The sequence below is a fragment of the Sturnus vulgaris genome, chromosome Z, assembly GCF_052056855.1.
Source record: "Sturnus vulgaris isolate bStuVul1 chromosome Z, bStuVul1.hap1, whole genome shotgun sequence".
Lineage (NCBI taxonomy): Eukaryota > Metazoa > Chordata > Aves > Passeriformes > Sturnidae > Sturnus > Sturnus vulgaris.
The window spans coordinates 29,287,105-29,308,617 of NC_142283.1; the positions used below are offsets into that span (position 1 = coordinate 29,287,105).

Consider the following 21,513-nt stretch of genomic DNA (forward strand, 5'->3'; position numbering starts at 1 on the left):
CTTTCTTTCTTTCTTTCTTTCTTTCTTTCTTTCTTTCTTTCTTTCTTTCTTTCTTTCTTTCTTTCTTTCTTTCTTTCTTTCTGAGGGGATTATCTTATATAAACACAGTATATAGAAATGGCAAAAATTATAATCAAAAGTAGGATTTGTGGCTCACTGACTATGTTTACTGAGTTAAGAGGATGAAATTTCTACCATTCTGTTGATTTCCTTGTAGTTCATAGACATTAATTACTTTTGGCTCTTTAATTGAGTTCATCTAGCTCTGCATCACTAACCCTGCAGAAAAAGAAATCATCAGGCTTCCCAGTCACCTTCCTTTTATGGAAAAACTAAATAGAGGAGTACTTGCCTCAATCCGCACAAGGTCAACAGAAACAAAGACAAGCAGAAAAAGGCAACTGCAGGAATGACTGTATACAGATCTGTGAAGAACATTGTGTGTTCTCCTACCCCAACATCTAAATAGTCACTGGCGATTTGCCTAGATATTTTTTATGTTACATGTCTGTCATATAAATCAAAGATCCAGACGTAGAATCTGGCAAAGATGACATTCCACTGGTGCCTTTCAACCCATCAGCTTGTGATTAGGATACAGAGAAGCATAAATATAATAGTTTTTAATCAGTTTTGTTTTTCAGGCACTGATATATTTATTGACATATATATATATATGACATATATTTCTTTCAGATCACCAAAACAATATTTCAAAAACTTCTTTTCTTTTAGTTCTTTTTAGAGGAAATATTCTAGGAGGAAACTTCTCTCTTAAATCCTAGAGAGCAGTCATTCAATTGTGGCATCAGCCTTCCCAATGTCACTTCCATAGATTTATAAGGAGGAAATTGCTAGAATGTTTATATGAACGCAGGTTATGAAATTTAAACTCTTTCTTCTGAAGTGAAAGGAATGAAGCATCCTATAGAGTAGGTACACTAAAAATTAAGTGACACAGCTTATCTCATGCAACTTACTAAAGATAAATTATCTGAGTGCATTCTTGTGTTTAGCTTCATGATTTCTTTAGCCCAAGCCTTAAAGTTCTCCACCCAAAACTGCAGAATGCTCCATTGGGTTTGCATCTTCACAGACCCAGCATGGTACAACCAGTTCACTCATGACTGTTATGCATGTCTAATAGATGGCAGGCTGACAGCACACTGGTTATGTCATTGAGCCCACAGATTCATTCTGCACAGACTCTGACGGGTTCAGAGAACTTCTTAAATTCATTTGTAACATATTAGGTAACATTAGGAAAACTTGGTTTTTTTAAAGCAGAATATGCCTTGTGATTACTGAAAAATATGCTATATACAGTTTTGTCCTGTAAGTCCCTGTGTGTTCCAGAAAGCAAAAAGTCTTGCCAGACAGCCTATGCTCAGTTTTCTGACACCCACATCATCTCCTAATAGACACTGCTCTAATTTCCATTGCTCTCTAAAGCAACTGATGCTCTCACCAATGAGCTATTTGTCCTGTCACTCTGGAAGGGCACCAGTGGTGTCCACCATCCCCAGCTTAGCACTGGTATGGAGAAAAGTAGGTCATTTAATGCAGCTAAGGCATAGGCAACACCGAGGACTGCTGCTTTGAAGACACATTATCTGAACCCCAATTTTCCTGCAAGCCTCAGACACTGCTGTGCACAGAAACGCACCTCAAACATTTACTTAAGAGAAGGGTGCTGGACCAAGGAAAGCCAGTCTCCAGTATGTCCTTTGTTCATATACTGTTTTCTCAAAGTGCTGCAATTTCCTGTTGAGTTACCAAAACAGTGGTCATAGAACAGATGGCAACTAAACCTTTTGCAAGGACACTGTAATGTTCTTAATACTACATTTTCTGCCTTTCTCTTTGGAGCCATGAGTGGAGTGTATACTGCCCATTCATGAATGACAGTGACAAACATTTCAAAGCTCCATCCTAATACCTCCTAATGCCTGCATGAGGAAAGTTTATCTATGGTTAACTCTTATGACAAATATGACTTCATCTTTTTAACCTAGCAAAAACTATAGTTGTAGTCTTCCATTTAGTAGAGACGCATTGGTGCCCATCTTCTCCTTTGATTCATTCTTGTGGTAAAGGAGAAGCTAAGAACTAAGCAATATTTCTGCTATCCATTGGAAACCTGCTTTTCAACAACAAAAAAATTGCCTTAGAGTTTCTCTTACTGAGAGTATTCCGTGTGCATTGGAGTTAATAAATATGCACAAATAGGGTCAAGTTAGAACACAAAATCCCTAATTTGCTCTCTGGGTTTGCTCGAGGTGACCAGTGTCTTTGAAGAGTATAAGCAGTACTTCTAGCCAGATGTAGTTTAAATGTCATTATCCAATCTAACTGCTGCAGACATAAGCTACCTCAAACAGCTACCAAAAGTTTCATGTCAATCATTTCTACTAAGCATATATTTTTGTTTGTGAATCCAGAGTAATTCTTCTGGCATGAGAGTCTTAGCATGCAGGAGACTTGGTATTTGAAAATCATCTTGGTGATGGTTCTTCTCTTCATAATAATATATTAAGAATTTTGAAGAACACTTTCTCTCCTTCACCTTCTCTACTTTTTTCACTATGATCTCAATAGTCTTCAGTAGTCTTCCAAAGCTATGCAAGCTTTAAATAGCAATATATTCCACATACTTTCCATCTCCCACATCTTATAGCATGACCATAACATGTTAAGAAAAGCCTCAGATAATTCTGGATTTGAATGAAGTTTCATGTGAATGAAACACACAAGGAGCACTTGGGGAAGGGATTCTTTGCTAGGAGAGAGCTACCCAAATTATTTCCTTTGATAAAATTTTTCAAGTCCTTGTGCTTCTTTTTAAATAATGGAAGACCAGGAAATTGCTATAATCAGCAACACATTCCAGCTATTCTAGCCTAAAGCACTACATGAAGTAACTTGACAGGAAAAAAAACAAGATTTCATTTTAAGATTACAAAACAAGATGTTTTTCAAGCAAATAAAAAAAAGACACCATCAATTTATTTTCTATATTTAAAATGCTTTGGTTCTTCTTCCATTTATGAATTTTATAAACAACACTCTGAAGGCTTAAAACTAAAACTTATTTCTTTACAAAATAATTTTTTCTACATTTTATTTTATGTAGAGGTTTATTTTTTAAATGCCCATTGAAGCTAACCTGGTAGAACATAGGATTTAGAAGTCAGATTAAAAGACTGCATGTTAAATTTCCTGGTTTCCTGGGTTTATATGTGTACATGTCACTAGGATAAACAGTGGAAATCAAATTGATGGATTCATTTATTATTGCAGAGGTTCTTATAGCTATTAACCATTTCAACTTCTTTGATATGTGTAAAGGAAATTTTGAAGGTAAACTTGACAGATTCACATTTTCCTTTATTTTATTATGTGCTTTCTAATGGTATAGCGGCTACTGGTAATTTTTGCTAAATAAATTGCAAAGCAAACCTGCACTTTTTATTTTCTCACTTCTTTTTCCTTTGCACATATTCAGTCCATATGTTTGAAAAGTTTCTAAAAGCTACATTATTAAATTAACAGTTTTGATGAATTTAATTTAGGAATAAGGAAATTATTGGTAAACAAAAAGGTGTGTTAGAAATAATAGGCCTTGTAAATGGTATAAGCCTATTTTTGTTTTATGAAGTATTCTGTCTGGGAAAACACTTTGACTGGAGGAGCAGGAACACAGCTGGTGTGTGCATACCAGAACATACAACTGGTGCTGGAACGAAACTATTGTGGGTATTATTAAAGACTGGGACAATGCCAGGACATCTCTGGATCTAAATCCTGCAAAACTTGCTCTGGCAGGAGCTCCCCTTCAGCCCAGCTCCAGCTCTCTAGCTCCAGCTCTCCAGCTATTCTGACAAGATTTTTTTCCTAGCCTACTGTAAACAGGAAATCAGAGTGGAGAAGCCAGGCAAGAAGTACAAAAACCCTTTCCAAACGTGTTGTGTAATGAGCTTGAACAGAAGGTTTATTGAACAGAAGCTGAGTCGTTGTTTCTGTAACCAATGCAGGGTTTCCCTTCCCCAGCCCCCTCCCCCATTATATTATTATTATTGATGATGATATTACTTTTTTTTTCCTTGTATTTCTGATTCTTTTTAAGTCTGTCCTGACATATCCCTTCACTGCCTGGGTGATTGAGAGCAGCTGTTTATAGCAATTGTCTTGATATCACACAAGACTGAAATTCCCACAGCTCTCAGTAACACCAGCACAGAGCAACAACATTTTAAAAACTTGACAGCATCACTGCCATTAAGCAGGAGCTCCTCTTTCATCGGCTGTACTATTTTCTTAAGGAAAAGCAGCAGGACAAACTAAATATGATTGCAACAGGGCACTGTACAAGCACAGGGCAAAGAATTCATTATCATACCCTCTTGAGCCTTGAAAGATAATAAGACTGGTCTTATTCTTACCTTGCAGTTGGTGAGGAAGTGGAGCACCACAAATTCATTCTACTGCTTGGAGGAGTAATCAGAAATAGTTGCTGTAACTCTTAGCAGTCTGCCAGGCAAATAGGTCAGTGCTCCAGACATGACTGAGCTGCTGATGGGAGCAGCGTGGCACGAGTTCCAGGCTGGACTTTGCTGCACAGAAGAAGAGACAACTTCTCAGCTGGAAGACAAGTGTGGGGATTTTTTTGTCTTAGATATAAGAATGTAAAACAGATAGACCTTATGTGTATGTACACTTTACTAAAAACAAGTTAAAAGTAGATTGAAACTAAAAAAACAAAAAACAAACCTAAAATGAAATAAAAATTTCAAAACCAACCAAACAACCAGACAAAAGAACCCAAACTCGAAACACAAAATATATAAAATTCTAATTTAAATTACTATCTTGTTATCATTGCACAGAACACTATTCTGAGATTTGATTTTTGATTGCATTCATATCTAAACATTAGAGACCTCTTTCCTTAAGTTATCCAATAACAAGAGAATCTCCACTGAAATAAAAATAAGTCAACAGCCAGTACATTGTTGAAGAAGATTTGAAAAAATAACTGGGATGAATCTGATATCACAAGCCTGATAGTCACATTAATAGACACATGCATATATATCACCTTCAAACTTATTCCTTTTGAGAAAATCTTCTAGTAATTTTTTTAAAAATGGCTAGAGTTGACAATACTGAATTTTTTAAATGAGAAAATAAAAAAAGCTGGGCTAGTCTTATATTGTTTTCTTCTATAATATTTTTGTAATCTTTTACTGTTATCTTCCTTTCCATATAAAATAAAAAAGTAATTATATTTGTCACTGGTGTTGATTTTCTCAGAAAATAGTAGCAAGTGGAAAATAATTCATATTTGCTTGTTTTGCCTTTCCTATTTAAACCTAAGCCAATTTTCTCTTTCAACTGCCCCTAAACCTGGCATTGCTCATTTTTTGCAGAAAATAGCAGAGGTGGTCTGCACTAGCAGCTTCAGCTTGGGTCCTTAGCAATACCAACGGAGTTTTAATTAATATAAAGAAGATTGTCATTCTTCATTCCAAATTGCTTTAATGGGTCACCAGCATCCTACATTGAGATGATTTACAAACACCTGGGGACAATGCCACTATAGCTGCACAGAGCTGGGTCATCCACTGGCTATCTCTTTCTGAAGAAGCACAATCTCTCCTAAGAGAAATTGTCCTACCTGTGAAAAACTCAAATATCAGTAAGATTTTTGCCTTTGCCAGCATTCGTACCAATTTTTATCTGACAGTGTGTAGCAAGCTCCCCTTGCCTTCCAATGCTGCTCTAACCTCTCTGTTGCACAAACGCATGGTGAAAAAAACAACAGAGCAAATAACTCAGTATTTGATGAAGAAAGGTGTGAAGGAAACTAAAGGGATAAAGAGGATAAATAGAATGCACCAGACAAGATTTCAACTATATGATGGTGGAGGCAGCTGTATGTTAACCCTGCTCCAGGGTCTCCCACTGAGAGGTTATTCCTCTTTCTTTATTAAGTGGTGCTCAAGGGTGTGATTTCACCATGTGCTTTCTAGTACTTCCAGAAAAGCTCCAGTCCCTGGAGTAAGGCAACATGACTCCCACAGTAGTTTTGGAGTTTCGTCTGCAGTAACTTTCTAACCACCTTTTTTGTGAGAAAAGCTTGAAAGCTAAAAAAAAACCTAAAAAACCTCAAGTTTCAAAGAAAGGACAAAAAAATATCATCAGCTGCACCCTGAGCTGTATGCTGGAATCTTACCAAAATTGTACTTAGCTCACTGCTTTCCAAGAAACTCATGTCCTAGTGCAGTGTCAGAACGTACATTCTGGTCTTTCTTTTGACCTACGTGTTCCTGGCTCTACCCTGTCCCAGTCCAGCAAGACTCTGTTCTTGTACAAATTCAGGACATGCAGCTGGGAGAAAACAAATCAGTGATTTATCCCGTCATGAGTTCATTATTAAGGCTGTGCAACTTGCCTAGAATACTGAATCAATACTCTTAGTTGTCATTAATTTTCTCAGATGATCGACAAAAGATAGTGTAGCATATGCTGGTCTTAGCTTCATACATTAATGAACCTCTAACTCCACTTCTAGAAATGAAAATGGGAAAAGTAATCCACTTGGCACTTCCTAAACTCCTAGTTTATGAACATTTTCTCTTGAGTATCCATAACAAAGGCTATCTTTCCTTTCATCCTTCTGTTTGTCTTTGCTTATGTCATAAATAACCTTGTAAGTAATAAAATTCCTTATCTCTTAAGTAAATAAATTGCACACTATCTTATAACCTTCGCAGAAGGATTTTTCCTTTAAAGATAACACAAATGCAAAACCAGACATTCATTTTGTGCAAAAGTATCTGTAGATTCATAATTTCATACCCCCTCTTTTTTTGTGAATCAAACAAAAAAAAAGTAAGGGTGGTCATTGCCAGCAACTCCAGCAATGGCTTCTGATGTTGTGCATGTTGGTGCTCCTTTCTCCCCATTATACTCTGAGCCATACAGAGAAGGGGAAATATATCTGCAAGATCAGTGTGCAGGCAATGAACAAAAGAAAGGTGTGGGGAAAAACATGACGGTTTACTTATTTTAGATCCATTTTCATGGTAAGGGAAGACATGATGAGGAGTTCAGGGAGCTGAGCAAAAAACACTGCAGGTGAGGAGATACAGAGCAGAAGGCAGAAATAATGTGACAGGGAGAGAAATTAATCTTCCAGCTCTTTTTCTTCATCTTCATATGTATTATCTTGTGAGCAAATAACTTGTTTTCAGTTTTCGTGTCTCTCTGATCATGAAAGCCTTCATGAACATACTCAGTAATTATAAGGCAGAATAAAATCTGAGCTACTGCATCAGGATTTGGCCCTTGCTCTTAAGATGGCAATTTAAAAGAACATGTCATTACCACCCAAAGAATTTGTCAGTACCATCTCAGTATTGGGACTACAAACTACGCCATTAATTACCCCAATACACAAATGAGGAAGTAAAATAACCATTCTCCAGTTCACTTTTGTATTATTCAGCAAATGGGAGGAATTGGAAATTGAAGAAACAATACAGAGAAAAGGGAAGAGAAAGTTTTCTTAAATTTGGAGGAAAGTAGTATCTGCAGCTATTTACTGTGTAAAAAGCTTCGGATAGCAAGTTTTAAAAACATGGGATGTACAGTCTATAAACAGAGAAGCTCAGGGGGAAAAAATCAAACAAAAAAAGTCTTCATTTTATGTTTAGAAACAGCCACTCAATGGCTATCAATCAGCTCTTACGAGAGAAAATTCACACACAACACAAAAAGATTTCAAAAAGTGTGGTTTATAAAACCTACAATCTAATAGCAATTTTATATTACATAGACTCATACATGCTGGGGAACACACTGTAGTTAGTTCCCAAAGATGCTGAGAGGGTGAAGAATACTTAAAACACCTTAAAAAACAATGACTGTATTATTCATTCCCAAAAGATACACACGAACAGAAGTGCAGAAATCCTAAGTTAAGCCGGGAAATCTGAATCTTATTTTTTACTGATCTATATGCTACAGCTAATAAAAAGTCTGGAATAGCATTTCATTTCATCTTATCTAGAACATCTTTATGTTACAAAAATCTAACCACTACCACCATCACAAATCTTCAGTCAGCAGCTTTCTCAACTGTAGAATGATTCCTATATTAGCATAAAAAAACTAATATTTCATTCTCTATCACTTTCATTACTATCATAGACTCTTACAGATTAAGAGATGTACAAAATAGAAACAATGGAAATTACCTGTAATTCAAAAACTTCCTAAAACTTTCAGAAAAATCCATTTACATAGCCAGATAGCCAGTGTCTTAGATAAGGTGTAAGAAATGTCATAATGTGGTACAGATCTCTCTTGAATGGTATATCAGGGATGGATAGAAAAATTAAAGACATGGAGGAAAAGCTCCACAAGAAATCTCTGATTATCACTGACTCATGGTGTGACCTATCATCCCTCAGAAAATAGCTCTGGATTTTAGAAATTTCGACATACATCTGCAAACCTTGAGAGATCATTTAATTTCACTTAAATAAACTTTATCATAAATCAATTATTTCCTTTCTATAATAGCTGACATGAATGACAAAACAGACCAATTTTATCTACAGGCCCACGAATACTGTTTGAGGGTGTGACACAACTTAGAATGGGAGAATACAAAGTTAGGATACAAAGACAGCACTAAACATAGCCTCACAGTTTTTTGACAAGCAGTCTTTTCCACCCATCTGCTATGATTCAGTTGTTACTCAGAAGGGAGAGAGCATGTAGTGAATGAATCATAAGACTATATCCTGTAGCAATTTTGTATTCTCTAGTGGTCTTCCAAAGAAGATGACAAGTCTCAATGTCTGCAAGTCATAGGGATCCAGAGGGACATACTGACAGAAGAAAATGAGTAAAGAGATTGAAAAGAACAAGGCCATACATGATACAGTTTACACTTCCTAGCCCTGACTATATGTAATCAGATCTAAATAGTCACACAGCAGTCAATGAGGTTATTAAAGGAGATAAAGTGACTTTTGTTTAATAGATAACAGAATCCTTGATAAAAGGCATCTTTAGAAATAGAGAAATGTGTTGGCTACAGGAGTTACTCATGTAGAAGGTTCCTGTTTTCTTTCAGTTATTAAGTTCACTTTTCTCTCAATGTAGAGAATTAAAACATAGCTGAATGCATTTAAATGAAATATAAAAATAGCACAACTTTAGTCCAATCATAATTATTTTAACTGCACTATCAACCTAAGCATAGCATTTTGGAAGCGCTATCATGATCACATCATTTCACCTAATTAATGGAAAACTATTTTTAAAACCCAGAAAAAAATTACGTGTCCAAGATTTTCAAATGACAGCACATCTGCTGAAGGTCTAAGGTGTGCAGCATGTCTTATTTTCTGCTACAGATTTAAGACTGGAAGTCCCAGAAGAGAGGAAAGCTTTTGCTTTCCTCATCCCAAATAAAATTTCTACTGGTAAAACTAAAAACAGGAAAAAAAAATCCAACATGAAAAGTTGCACGTCCACATAAATGTGTGGTAGTTTCTAAGTCAGTCACATGAAAACTTTGTGGATTTTTTTTACCCTTGAATTCCTGTTACAAATAAAATTAAACATGTAAACTTTGCAGCATATAACCTCAGTTAGTCAGCCATTTCAAAGCATATCAGAATCTCATGAGAAGATCTGCTAGTTCCTGGATTCAGTCTGATCTGCTTTGAAGCTAATTGACAAACTGTGTTCATTTTCTAAAGACAATAAAAGATAAAACATTGGCAAAAATATTCTAATAGTCCAGAAGAATACCTTTACACAATCAAATTAAACAACACTGCCTTAATTTTTATATGGTGTCAGCATGAGGAGATAATTTTCTAGATGTATAGACTTCATAATGAAGTTATTACAACTCTTTCTTTTATAGTGCAGCATAGTATAAACATGTCAATCAAAAAAATTCAAATACTTTTCTTTAAAACAGTTTTGGATGCACAAATCTATATTTGAATATATTCACAAATAATATATGCTTAAAAATATAATAAGAAATACATATATACATGTGTCTGCATTTTAGAAAAAGCCAGAAAAGTGTGTTTTATGTGGTATTCAGTTTTATATCAGAAACAGTGTCAAATGTCATGTGCACTAAAGAATAAAGAACTTTTTCATAATAAGAGTTATCAGCAAGATCTCTGTTGTTCAATATACTCATAAACAATTTCAATAAAAGAATTGATGGTATAACATATATTACATATTATATATTATATATACGTATTATATATTACATATTATATATATATAACATATATTGCTGGTGTAACAGCAACCTCTGATAACACAAAACTACTCGGAAGAGTCAGAATAAAGTCAGTTACTAACTTCTACAGTAGGGTCTCTTGGTATTACACACACAGAATGACAAAATGCTACATGAAATTCAGTATGAAAAATGCACCTCTGATACTCAGAAAATTATTGCTATTTCACATACTAAGCCATCTATATATATCTTCCTTTTTATGCTTATAGGTAACTTTCCAAATACACCAAGTAAGACCCCAGCCAGTGGAATCTCCAGAAGTCTTGAAATAAGTGAGTATTTGGGGTCTCTCCAACATGGGAAGCATATGGGGAGCATAAAGAGAATGTCTTTTTACAAGATACAAGATACATTACAAGAGATATATATTTAAAGTCATTAATGATCATTACTTTCTTAAGCATCCTGTGATCATTTCTGATCACTTGTGCACTCCCTGATATTTAATGGTTAATAATTTCTCCATTCTTAGACTCTTTCTAAAATGTCAGCTTTCTCACACTCATGATGATATCTTCAGATGTTATGAAACCTCCTGAGGCTGAGAGAAAAGCCAACGCCCCTCTGCCAAATGAGATTTCACAATTTGTTCTTCAATGTTTGCTTTGACTTCAAAATATATATACTATCTATTTTAAATGGAACTTAATCCATATTAAGTGGAACTTAGGACTGCTGAGAACTTAAAAAGCCTAAGAAAATATTCTCTGAAGGGTGGAGAATTTTGTTCAGCCTTTGTCAGTTGTTCTTCATTTTCTTTTATCCTGTGCTTATCCTTGGTAGACATATTAACTTGAACACCCAAACAACCAGTCCTGCAGTTTCTGGCCCACAGAAGAGTAACAGCTCTCTGATTCTAAACTCACTCGTCTCCTGTCCTGATGAGGGCAATAAACCTGAAAGACATTGGGGAAAGGCTGTAGAAAGTGGCACTTTGAAACAAGGAAGCAACTATCATCTTTCTCTAGCTCTCAATCTGGGCACATACACAAATAAAGATGGAATGTTAAGCCATCTAAAGCTAAGCACTAAACACTATTAGTACCAATTTAATTATACTTTCATCCTATTTTCTCAGGAGGTTTCTCCTGTTTTTTATCCTTTTGTAATTCATTTGGAAGCCAAAATACCTGAAGAACACAGTGGATCTATGACTAAGTGGTACTGATACAGAGCACTCAGAGTTGAAGGAAAATTTCCCTCCTTGTCCCTGAAAGAGGATGGCTGCATTTCAAGGACATGACATACATCGCAGTTGGAATATTTACCCACAGCTCCATTGCTAGCTCTTAAGGGGAATTACCACAGTTATGAACACCCTAACAAGAAACCTCACAAAGCTCTCACAAAATAAAACAAGCTATAAGCTGCACATGCCACTTCCTAGGCCAAAATTTTGTGATGATATCATGAAGTTGTGATATAAAACATTATTAAAGCTGCACTTCCCAGAAGAGGGTGGTTTTTCAAGGATGAAGAATGTATGAATATTTATGCTGATTAATTAGCACTTGAATGGTCATTGAATGCTCTGTTTTAATGATGGCCTTTCTAAAAGATAAGTATTTTTCCAGCTTTTCCATCTAAGTCCTGCTGTCTTTATTAGTCTCTATGGACTGTTCAGATACTCAAAAACATTACTTTTTTTCCCATAGTGGTATAAAGACATTAGTAAATTTATTAAAATAACTTATCTATGGAGCTACCAGTTCAATCAAGAAACCAAAGAGAATTCTGTTGGTGAGGCATTTTTTTTGTACTGCATTCATTATTCCCTGGTCTGAAAACTCTGATATTTAAAAAAAAAAATTAAAATATGAAGACTAAGATTACTCAGATTAAAGAGGGTCATTTATACAATAGGTACTTCAAAAGATGAGGTCTCTGGTAATGAAATATAAATAGTCACAGAAACATGAATATAGCTTGGAAAGGGCCTCTGCAGGTCCCAAGTCAAATTCTGTTCTCCCTCAGTCAATATTGTAGACCTACATGGGTACTTTTCCCCATTTATACAGCCTTTGATAACTGCTCCTTTGGTCTGTACCCACTCCTTAGTATTGCCAGTAACAAACATCCTATTAACATCTCCAAAAGCAAAATTGGGTTATGAAAACAAGCCCATGCTATGTCTGTACCTGATTTACCGACTGATGTAACACCCAAGCCAAAGGTTGTAACACTGAATTTTTTAATGAAAGATTCATATTATGATGTTTTATTTCCTCAACAGAAACCATTAATATTACAAAAAATGTTATTGTTTCATAGTATAGAGATTTCAGTGATAAAGAAGCTATTGTGTAAAAATGAAGTATTTGTACATATCACAGCTCACACTGGGAATCTAATTTGTTCGGCAGTCCAATTACTGAGCTTGGTCTCCTACAGTGAATTTACATTTAACCTCCCTAGAGAGAGAACATTAACATCTGTTCCAGCTCTTTCATTTGTTTAGTAATTTCTTTCTTATAAATTTAGAAATGTTATGGTTAAACTACATTTTGCATTAGATACAGATGAAAAGAAATAGATTTTCCAAAGTAAAAGACTTGTGGACATGTAGGTGCTTATTCAAAGTTTCTGTATAATAAGCAAATATATAGATATAGATATAGATTAGATATAGATATAGATATAGATATAGATATAGATATAGATATAGATATAGATATAGATATAGATATAGATATAGATATAGATATAGATATAGATATAGATATAGATATAGATATAGATATAGATAGATACAGAAGGCCCTATATCTTAACCCATAATTCTCCAGATTGAAGCTAACATTTTTCATTACCTCTGTAGAATTTGGTTCCTTAATTTCCAATTCTGTACCAGTCAAGGCTCTTCATCTTCTCCACTCAGCTCACAGAAGGCACCAGAGGACTTTGAATGAAGTTTAATTCATGCTAGAAGCTAGTTTTTTCTTGATAACTCATTCAGTGCAGCCCACCCAAAACCCAGATGGTAACCGATTTCAATTACTGTTGACATAAATTGGATATGAAACGGATGTGGAAAGCCTAATGTAAATGTGAGGACTGTGTTACCTGAAAGAGAGTTCAATATTTCCTGTAGGATGTATTCTATAGTAGCAACCTGTTACACTCTCAACATTATTACAAATTCTTACTCATGGAATATATATAAATCATCTCTATTTTAAGTTTTAAGAAACTCATTTCTGCATGATCCTGTTCAGCTAGTCCAGCACTTTAATTACAATGAATTTTGAGTTTTTCTTTATGTTTAAACAGGGTTTCTCCTGTAGTTTCTGAGATGACTTGACACTTCTTCGTCAGCAGAATTTTATAATGTTTCTCCCTCCCATACTCCCGCCAATTATTACTCCAGCCCTTGCGTTTACTACCTGATGTCAAGGAAATCTCATGGGGATGTAAGGGTTTAACTTTTATCTTGCTGTGCGTCTCCTTTCAGCAGTGGTGCACACTGTTTTAGCTCTCTGTTTCCACAGAAGATCCTAAATGTTTTCCTAAATTTATCCTAGATAACAGCACAGAGTTGAACCTACCAGGTATAATAAGGCTATATCTACAACCTCACTCAGCATATGAATTCATTCACTTCATATCAAGAAGAATATTAACTTTATTGTGTTTCCATTCCAAGTTTCTCTGCCAAACATATCTCCAGAATAATTGCAGTCATTATAATTTTCCAGGTGACATAACTACACTATAGCAAAATATTGCATGAAAATTCATAGCAGTTTGCCAACAAATTCATTTTTTAGTTATCTTTCACTTCCTCAGTTTGCATTCACTTAGATACACTCATGACTGGGGAAAAAAAAAACAACCAGCAAAAAAACAAACAAAAAACAACTGATCACAAACCATCTCATTTCCAGCATTTCAGAGTTTGAGTGTTTTGTATTTTTGGAGTTTTTGCTTCAAAGCTCTGGGCCTATAGGCAGCTTGTTCTCTACATGAGAGAATACTTTTTGTCCTGTTCCACTCAGCCCCCTGACCCTTAAGGATAAGGATGCTTCTGGGTCTTCAGGATCTTCTCCCAACTGAGAAAATTTTCTTCTCCAGGTCAGCTTCTTGGTGTTGATGACTGAGCTTGCAAGGTCTTGTTCTCAGCCTTAAGATACTGCTCCTTTGGACTGTTACACAACAGCTTATGAATGTCACATGTACTCAATCAGTTCTGAAGTTTCAAGGAAAATAGAAGGGCAAAACTCTGCTTGGGGAAACTAGCATTGGGGAAAACAGAAACACAGCAGGGTGGAGAGTTTACTGGAATGTGATCATCTAAACTTCAAATTTTAGCAGCCTTTGATATTTTTCCCAGTGAAATTGCTCCATTTCAGCTCTCAACTTTCTAATACACTTCTGAAAGCATTAACATTCTGAGAGAATGAAAGGAGAAAGAAAGAAATGAGCAAGAGTGGTAAGAAGTGGAAGCATAAGGGTAAAAGGGAAAGTAGCAAAACCAGAAATATATAAAAATTCTGGAGTGGTAGAAAGGAAAGACCTAAAATAAAGACCTGCCATTGAAGAAGTAAATAACATGGATTAGAATTTTGGAAGAAATGTGAGATTTGCTGTTGGAATTCAGGATAAGTAGCAAGTGGTACACAAGGAGCTGGGAGGGGAAAAGGACAGGAATGCAAGAAGCAGCCCTTGTTATGTAGGATGAGTTAATGTCATAGAAATAGCAGCAAGTAACCCTTCAGTGCACGAGTTATACTGCACAGGTTTCTGAAAAAAAACAAAAACAAAAACAAAACAACAGGGTGTACTTTGAGAAAAAAGTAGGGTTTTTCCATTTTCATCTTGGTAAATTTTAATACTTACCTAGCAGAAGAAATCTTTTCACTCCCCAGTGACCATGATGGAGAGAGTTGCTGTCTATTTTCACTGAAAAAACTTAGTGTCAACCAACCATTCTAATATTTAAAGGCTAGCACATGCTCCAAAATCTTGACAACGTGAACTCTGCCTGCAGAGTGGGATAGTAGAGCAGAGTGAAAGGCATTTATTATGGACGATGGACAGCTTTCACTGTACTGTGATGATTCAAGACTTGCTCCATCAGGTTCTGCCACCAGCTCACAGAAATGGAGAAGGAGGAAGCTCTCCATTGCTTTTCACCAGCCCTGGAAAGCGAGAGGAATCACTGTCAGGACATGTCCCCACCTCCTCTCTCTGCCTACATGGGCTAAGTGATGGCAAGTGCAACAGCACATTCTTGAGAAAGGGTTCAGTCTGAGTCTTCAAGAAACAGAGAAACAAGAAACAAAGAAACATAAACAAAGTACTTGCATGGGATCCTGGCCTTCCACTGGCTAAATCTGAACAGGAGCAAGCTAAGCTCAGGGAGATAAGGAGACAAACACATTCTCCCCTTCACGATTTATGGTGTATTTAACAAACCCTTAGGATCAGTAGCATATTGTGATGTTTCAATACCTTTTTGGTGTCAACACCATGAACAATGTAACACAAAGAACGGGGCTGCAGAACAATGCAGGAATTTTTTTGCAGACCATGCCCCACGGAGATCTAAAGGAGGATGTGTGTAAACTAAATTAATCCACCACTGTGGGCAGCTGCAGGTGGGACTTTGGACCTCAGTGCATTCTTTGCATTTTCTGATTGTCACCTACGCCTCTTACATGACTGCAGGCATAAAATGTCCATGGAAGTGAATTCATGGTATGCAGCTGGTCGTCAGTTGCATTGAGGACCAAGGGCAGAACATTTATGAATCAGACTAAAGACATTATCAACTTTTTGTGAATTAAAATATTTAAAATCTAGCCTTTGGAATAAAGTTGTAACTGAATACAGAATACAATTAGTATTTGATCATCTGGTTCATAACATTTTGGAAAGGCTGATAAAATATAATAAATACTGAATTTAAATGGTAAAGTATTTGCATTAGTGAGGTCTTTCCCTCCCTTACAAATCTGATCTATCTGAATTTCCACTGAAGTAAAGAGGATTTAAGGGACCTTGCTGCCTCACTAGAAAGACAGTGAATTTTATGAGACTGGATCTTTTATTAGGTTGATCTTGCACACTAACTTTTAAAACACATTAAGAAGGACATTAAGCCACCATGACATAACACATAGAGTAAACATGAAAAATGTACCAGTTCAGCAAAGAGTAGGTCAGAAATAAGGCAATATTATCAAGCTGAGTCATAATAAAATGTCTCCCCTGTTACCAAAAATCTAACTACCATTATATTTTCTGAAAGAGCCTCTTTTTAGCAGTGTTTCCAAAAGAGTTTCTGGAAACAACTGCCTTCCTCTCCGTTTCTGTGCTACATAAACTGGCGAACACAGTTCACAGTTGGTTTGGAGAGCACTAAGTGATTGCTGTGTTTATGAACACAGCAATCCTGTTTCCTGTTAGTCAAGGAAATGAGTTTGACTCACCAGCTTGTTTATGAGTTTTTCTTTATGAAAGCTCCTGCTGACCTCGGACTGCTGTTCCACCAGCACTGCTCAAACCTTCTCCTCTGGTTCCCATTTCCCATTTCTTTAAAGATCTACTATTTATTCAGAGGCTGTGTTTTTTACAGGATTCTTAAGCTATTATAGTGGAAGTGGGTGATGTGTCTCATATAATACAGACATGCATTCACAGAAGTGCAGAGCAGCACCTCTAATACTCTTAGTTCATTTACTCTGTGAAAGGATGATTTACTCTTTCTGATCACTGACTTCATGCCAGCAAATATGCAACAGCAGAATTGCTGCCTCTAAATTCAAGAGTCACACCACAGGCTTTAAATTTAATCAATGCCTTAACAAATATAAAAATTAACCTTTTGTATCCAAGACAGAGAAACTAAAAGGTGAATCCTCAAGGACTTTGAAATAACTAGGATTTTTGGTTTGAAACAGACTGAGGTCTCAGCATTGCCACAGTAATAAAGGTAGCTTACTAGAGAAAAGGGAAATATATAGTTGAATCGATTGCATAAATCTTAGTTTGAATGTTTCTTTACTGTGCTTTGCTTTCTACTTATTACACACTGAAAAACTTTAATAAGACTTGTCTCGCTGTCCCTTCCACAGGTTCATGACACATGGCTTCATTCACTTTAGGCTATTGTTCTTCCTTCCTTTGTTTTTGCCTAGCATATCTTGTAAACTGAGGGGGGAAGTTAAAACCATCACAATCCATACAAAATGCATTTCAGCATTAATCAGATTTTTTTTTCCCAGCTCAAGGGAAGTCAGAACAGAAGATAAACCACGGCCTTTCTATCTTCTATACATAAAGTTCATCAGTGAAGATATGGTAAGAAATTTGCACATTTGTACCTTTATAATGAATGTACAACTGTATGGCTTGTATAAACATACTGTTTATGTCATGTAAGATGCAAACTTACATGTTTGAATTTGATTTGAATTTGAGTTCATTTTCCAATGCTTCCAGGATTTTTAGCTTCTTTGGTAAGCATGATGATAACCCTATTGGAATTATTGAAAGAAGGGAGCAAAGAAAAATGAATCAGCAATTTTCAGCTTTTTTCCCCCTCATTTCAGAGGTCTGAAATCTTAATTTCCTTTATAAAGAATAAAAACTTTCAATAGAATTGTATCCTTCCTTTCTGCATAGAAGGGATGCTCTGTGCTCTGCTGAAAGGCATTTAAATATATATTTAACTTACCCTCTATGTACCAGGTTTCTCTTACTTGTACTTTTTCTGCCCTTCATTATTTCTAGGGGCATAGTAAGACAGTGATGAGCGTCACACTCTTTTGCACTAAAACATCCGACTCATTGTTTTCTCTCCTGCTGGTACTCAGTTGTCCTTACAGTAAAGCAGCTCAGGGAGTTAGACTAGCAAAAAACCAGCACAAAATGTAGTTTTGAAAATCAAGAACCACAGCATCATGGCTAATATTCAGTAGGTCAATGCAAGGGGCATCACCTGGCAATACCCCAAGCCCAGTTATATCAGATCAAATTTGTTGTGTAACATTCATTTTCTGGGGCTTACGAGCTGGCTTTGAGCATGCTAGAAATGCTTCAAGCACAGCACTGTTCCTAGTGGCTGCCAGCAGCAGTAAATATAGAATGAAGCCAGCCTGTTCATAGTTCATATTGAGGTACTGTGTCAACAGCCTGTGATCTGAGGAATGCTTTTTGGATTGCTATCAAGTTCCTGAAGGACAGTGCAAAAACCAGGTCACAAGTGTACCATGGTCTCCCATTTCCAGCTGCCAGCTGCTGAATCAAAGGAAAGGAAAGCGAGCCAAGACTCAGTCTATCTATTCCTCCAGATAAACTGTGTCCACTGGTGTAGGTGCAGCACAAATATTCTGCAGCTGCAAGCCAGAGTTGATAATGTCTGTGTGGTTCCACCTTGAGATGACCTTTTCTCAATACCTAGTCTGAGTTTGGACAGGCTATATACTAAGAAACTAGTATACTAAGAAACTGAAAGGATAAAACAAAATAAACCAAGAGCTCCCTCACATTGCTTGTGCAGGAAACTCATTCTTACCTGAGTTTATAGCAGCTTAATGTCAGGCATAAAGCCCTTTTCCCCCTTGGTTTAGGCCTGTATAGCTGTCTACTGTTACTCTTCTCCACTTCTACCTGCAGCCTTCTCTCCCAGCTACGATCCGATAAGACAAACTTCTATCATTCTCCCTGCTGGACTTTGAAATAGTCTCTCCTTCCTTCCTTTTTCTCCCCTTAAAACCAATCTTGTGTCAAACCCATATGGTAAATTCAACAGCCTTTCTGCTGAGAAACTCTAGATTCATCTCTCATGTGTTCAGATCCAGTGTGGTACCCACAGTCTGAAAAGATGCATTTGGATAGAAAAGTCTGTGGAGATGGGTTGCAGCTGGAAGGACAACAACACGTTGGGTCATCTTGTGCTATAAAAATAATCAGACCATTAAAGGAAGTTTCATTCCTGTTTGGAGATAAGAGAAAAATTGGGCTGAGAAAATAAAGCAAAACAAATTGAAAGAAGGATCTGGAAATAACTGACTTTCAATATCAAAGACTGTCTGATTCATTACAGAGGCAGGTTAGCACACATCTGTGGAGAAAAATCACTGAAGAAATCTGGGTTTAATGAAATGCATCTGCTTCTTTGAAAACATAGAAAGATTTTACTACCAAAAAAATCAAAATGTTCAAATGGTAATTTCCAACACACTTTTAAAAATATTAAAACCAGACTACTTTCTCAAATGTTGGAGAGAAATTGAGTACCCTGACTTTAGATCTCTTTATTTTTTCCACCATTAGTCTAAAGCAATTAATATTTTTTCAGCTGAACAAATGTCATGCAATGTAAATGCAAAGTTAAGCTTTCCTTGTCATTGCATTAACAGTCACAAAGCCCCCTAAAAAAAAAAAAAGCTTGCATTTTTTAATTCTAAAGGAACATAATTTCTGGTATTGATCTTTGCTTTTGTAACTCAGTTGTTTCAGTCCAAACACCTCTAAGTTTAAGAGTTTAAAACTACGTTTTAATTTTAGAAACTCTTTCCCTTAAAAAAATAACCTCAGCTCAGACTGTTTAGTTAAAAATGATAAAGTAGGCAGGTGCCACTTCATTTCACATCATCATATATATTAACAGGAAAGGCAATCATATAAGTAGAAATACATCGCTCTTGGTGATGCAAGCTTTAAGGACAATTCGAGATTAGCTAAAATCTGGTCTTACCCATGAAAGGTTGGAGATACACCCATTAAGAAGGTTTTATCAAGATTTCCTGTAATTCACGGAGCTGAAGTTCACAGAGTGCTTCCAGACTCAATAGTTGCACTGTGTAGGAATTGAATTTGAGTAAACATTCTCACTGCCAGACACACAAGCGAGCTTCCCCAACATCAGTTAAGTCCAAACCTATGATAGTGCTAATTTAGAGATAATGAGCTGCAGCTGGTTTTAAAACAAGAAGGGGAATTGTGAGACCTGAAAACACAATTATACACAAAACTGATGGCAAAGCCAGGAGCTTCTGCAAATTTGTCCAAGAGCTTTGAGCTATTTAGCTAATATGGTGTGTATGTATATATGTATACATATATATATGCAGTATATATAACTTTCAGGGGAGGCTTCATCCATAATCAGAAGTCCTGCATATAATTTAGAGGTTCGTGTAAAGGGAAGGGCAAAAAACAGGAATTGCATTGATGATTTCTGTAATCAATATGAATGAAAAATAGGTGTTTCCTTTAAATCAAAAATCATCACCATTAACAGTAAATCTATGTTGCTTACTAAGTACTTGCTTGTGGTTTTGTCCTGGGTCACACTGTAAAAATGTGACCAAAAGTACGTATTCCATCACCATCTGTTGAAAACAAGTGGGACAGTGATCCTTATCTGTGTGGGAGATATTCTCTGCTAATGGGCCATCTGTTAAAAGCAGGTGGGGCAGTGTTCTTTATCTTTTCCACAACCCATCCTTCCTCCAGGAAGATACTGTCTGTTAATGGGCCATTGAGTCCCACTGAATGACTGATAAAATGACATCATCCCATTGGGAGATGCTCCAGCCAGGGGGAGGAACCAAGCCTTTCCTACTTAGAGAAAAACTGAGATCTGGAACACCAAGGCAGCCTTTTTCCACTGGATTCCAGAGGAAAAACTGGACCTTTCCTTGTCATCACTGGATCTTCAGAGGAAAACTACATCCTTCTACAGGACCCTTGCTTCAATTGAATCACATCTGTCACTCCACCATTTAATCAGATTGCAACCAACACCCTAACAGGGTGTAAGGTTATACCCTGACACTGTCAGTGGTTTTTCTTTTGTATTACTGCATGTATTTTATTTTTTTATATTTTTTTTTTTTTCGTATTAAATTGTATTTCTGACTTGGATTCTCTCACTGGTTTTGCTTTCAAACCAGTACAGGTTTCAATTAAATTATTCCAGAAAACTGTTTAAAACTAAAATGGATAAAAAGAGCTATACAATTTACTTTTTTTTTTTTTCCCATCTGGGGGAAAGGAATTAGGATGTTTGTTTCATTTCTATTTAATATTTTTTGCTTGTTTGGGTTTTTGTTTGCTTGTTTGTTTTTGGGTGGGTTTGGAGGGTTCAAGGGTTCAATTTTTTACCTGAGTCTCTGCTTTTGACACAGTGTTGGGAGCAGAGGAAAAACATTG

At 36.2% G+C, this 21,513-nt stretch overlaps 1 long non-coding RNA gene across 2 annotated transcripts in view; it reads right to left on the reverse strand.

Moving 5' to 3' along the window:
* Positions 1 to 21,513, reverse strand: part of LOC148219763 (uncharacterized) — a 32,465-nt gene that overhangs the window by 1,715 nt on the left and 9,237 nt on the right. The window contains exons 1-2 of one of the 2 annotated variants that reach the window (XR_015799689.1): positions 15,187 to 15,781; positions 4,443 to 4,613 (exon numbers count right to left, since the gene is read on the reverse strand). This is a non-coding gene — a long non-coding RNA (uncharacterized LOC148219763). Of the gene's footprint in view, positions 1 to 4,442; positions 4,614 to 15,186; positions 15,782 to 21,513 lie in introns of those variants that run through there. The other variant, XR_015799690.1, reaches the window with a different exon arrangement.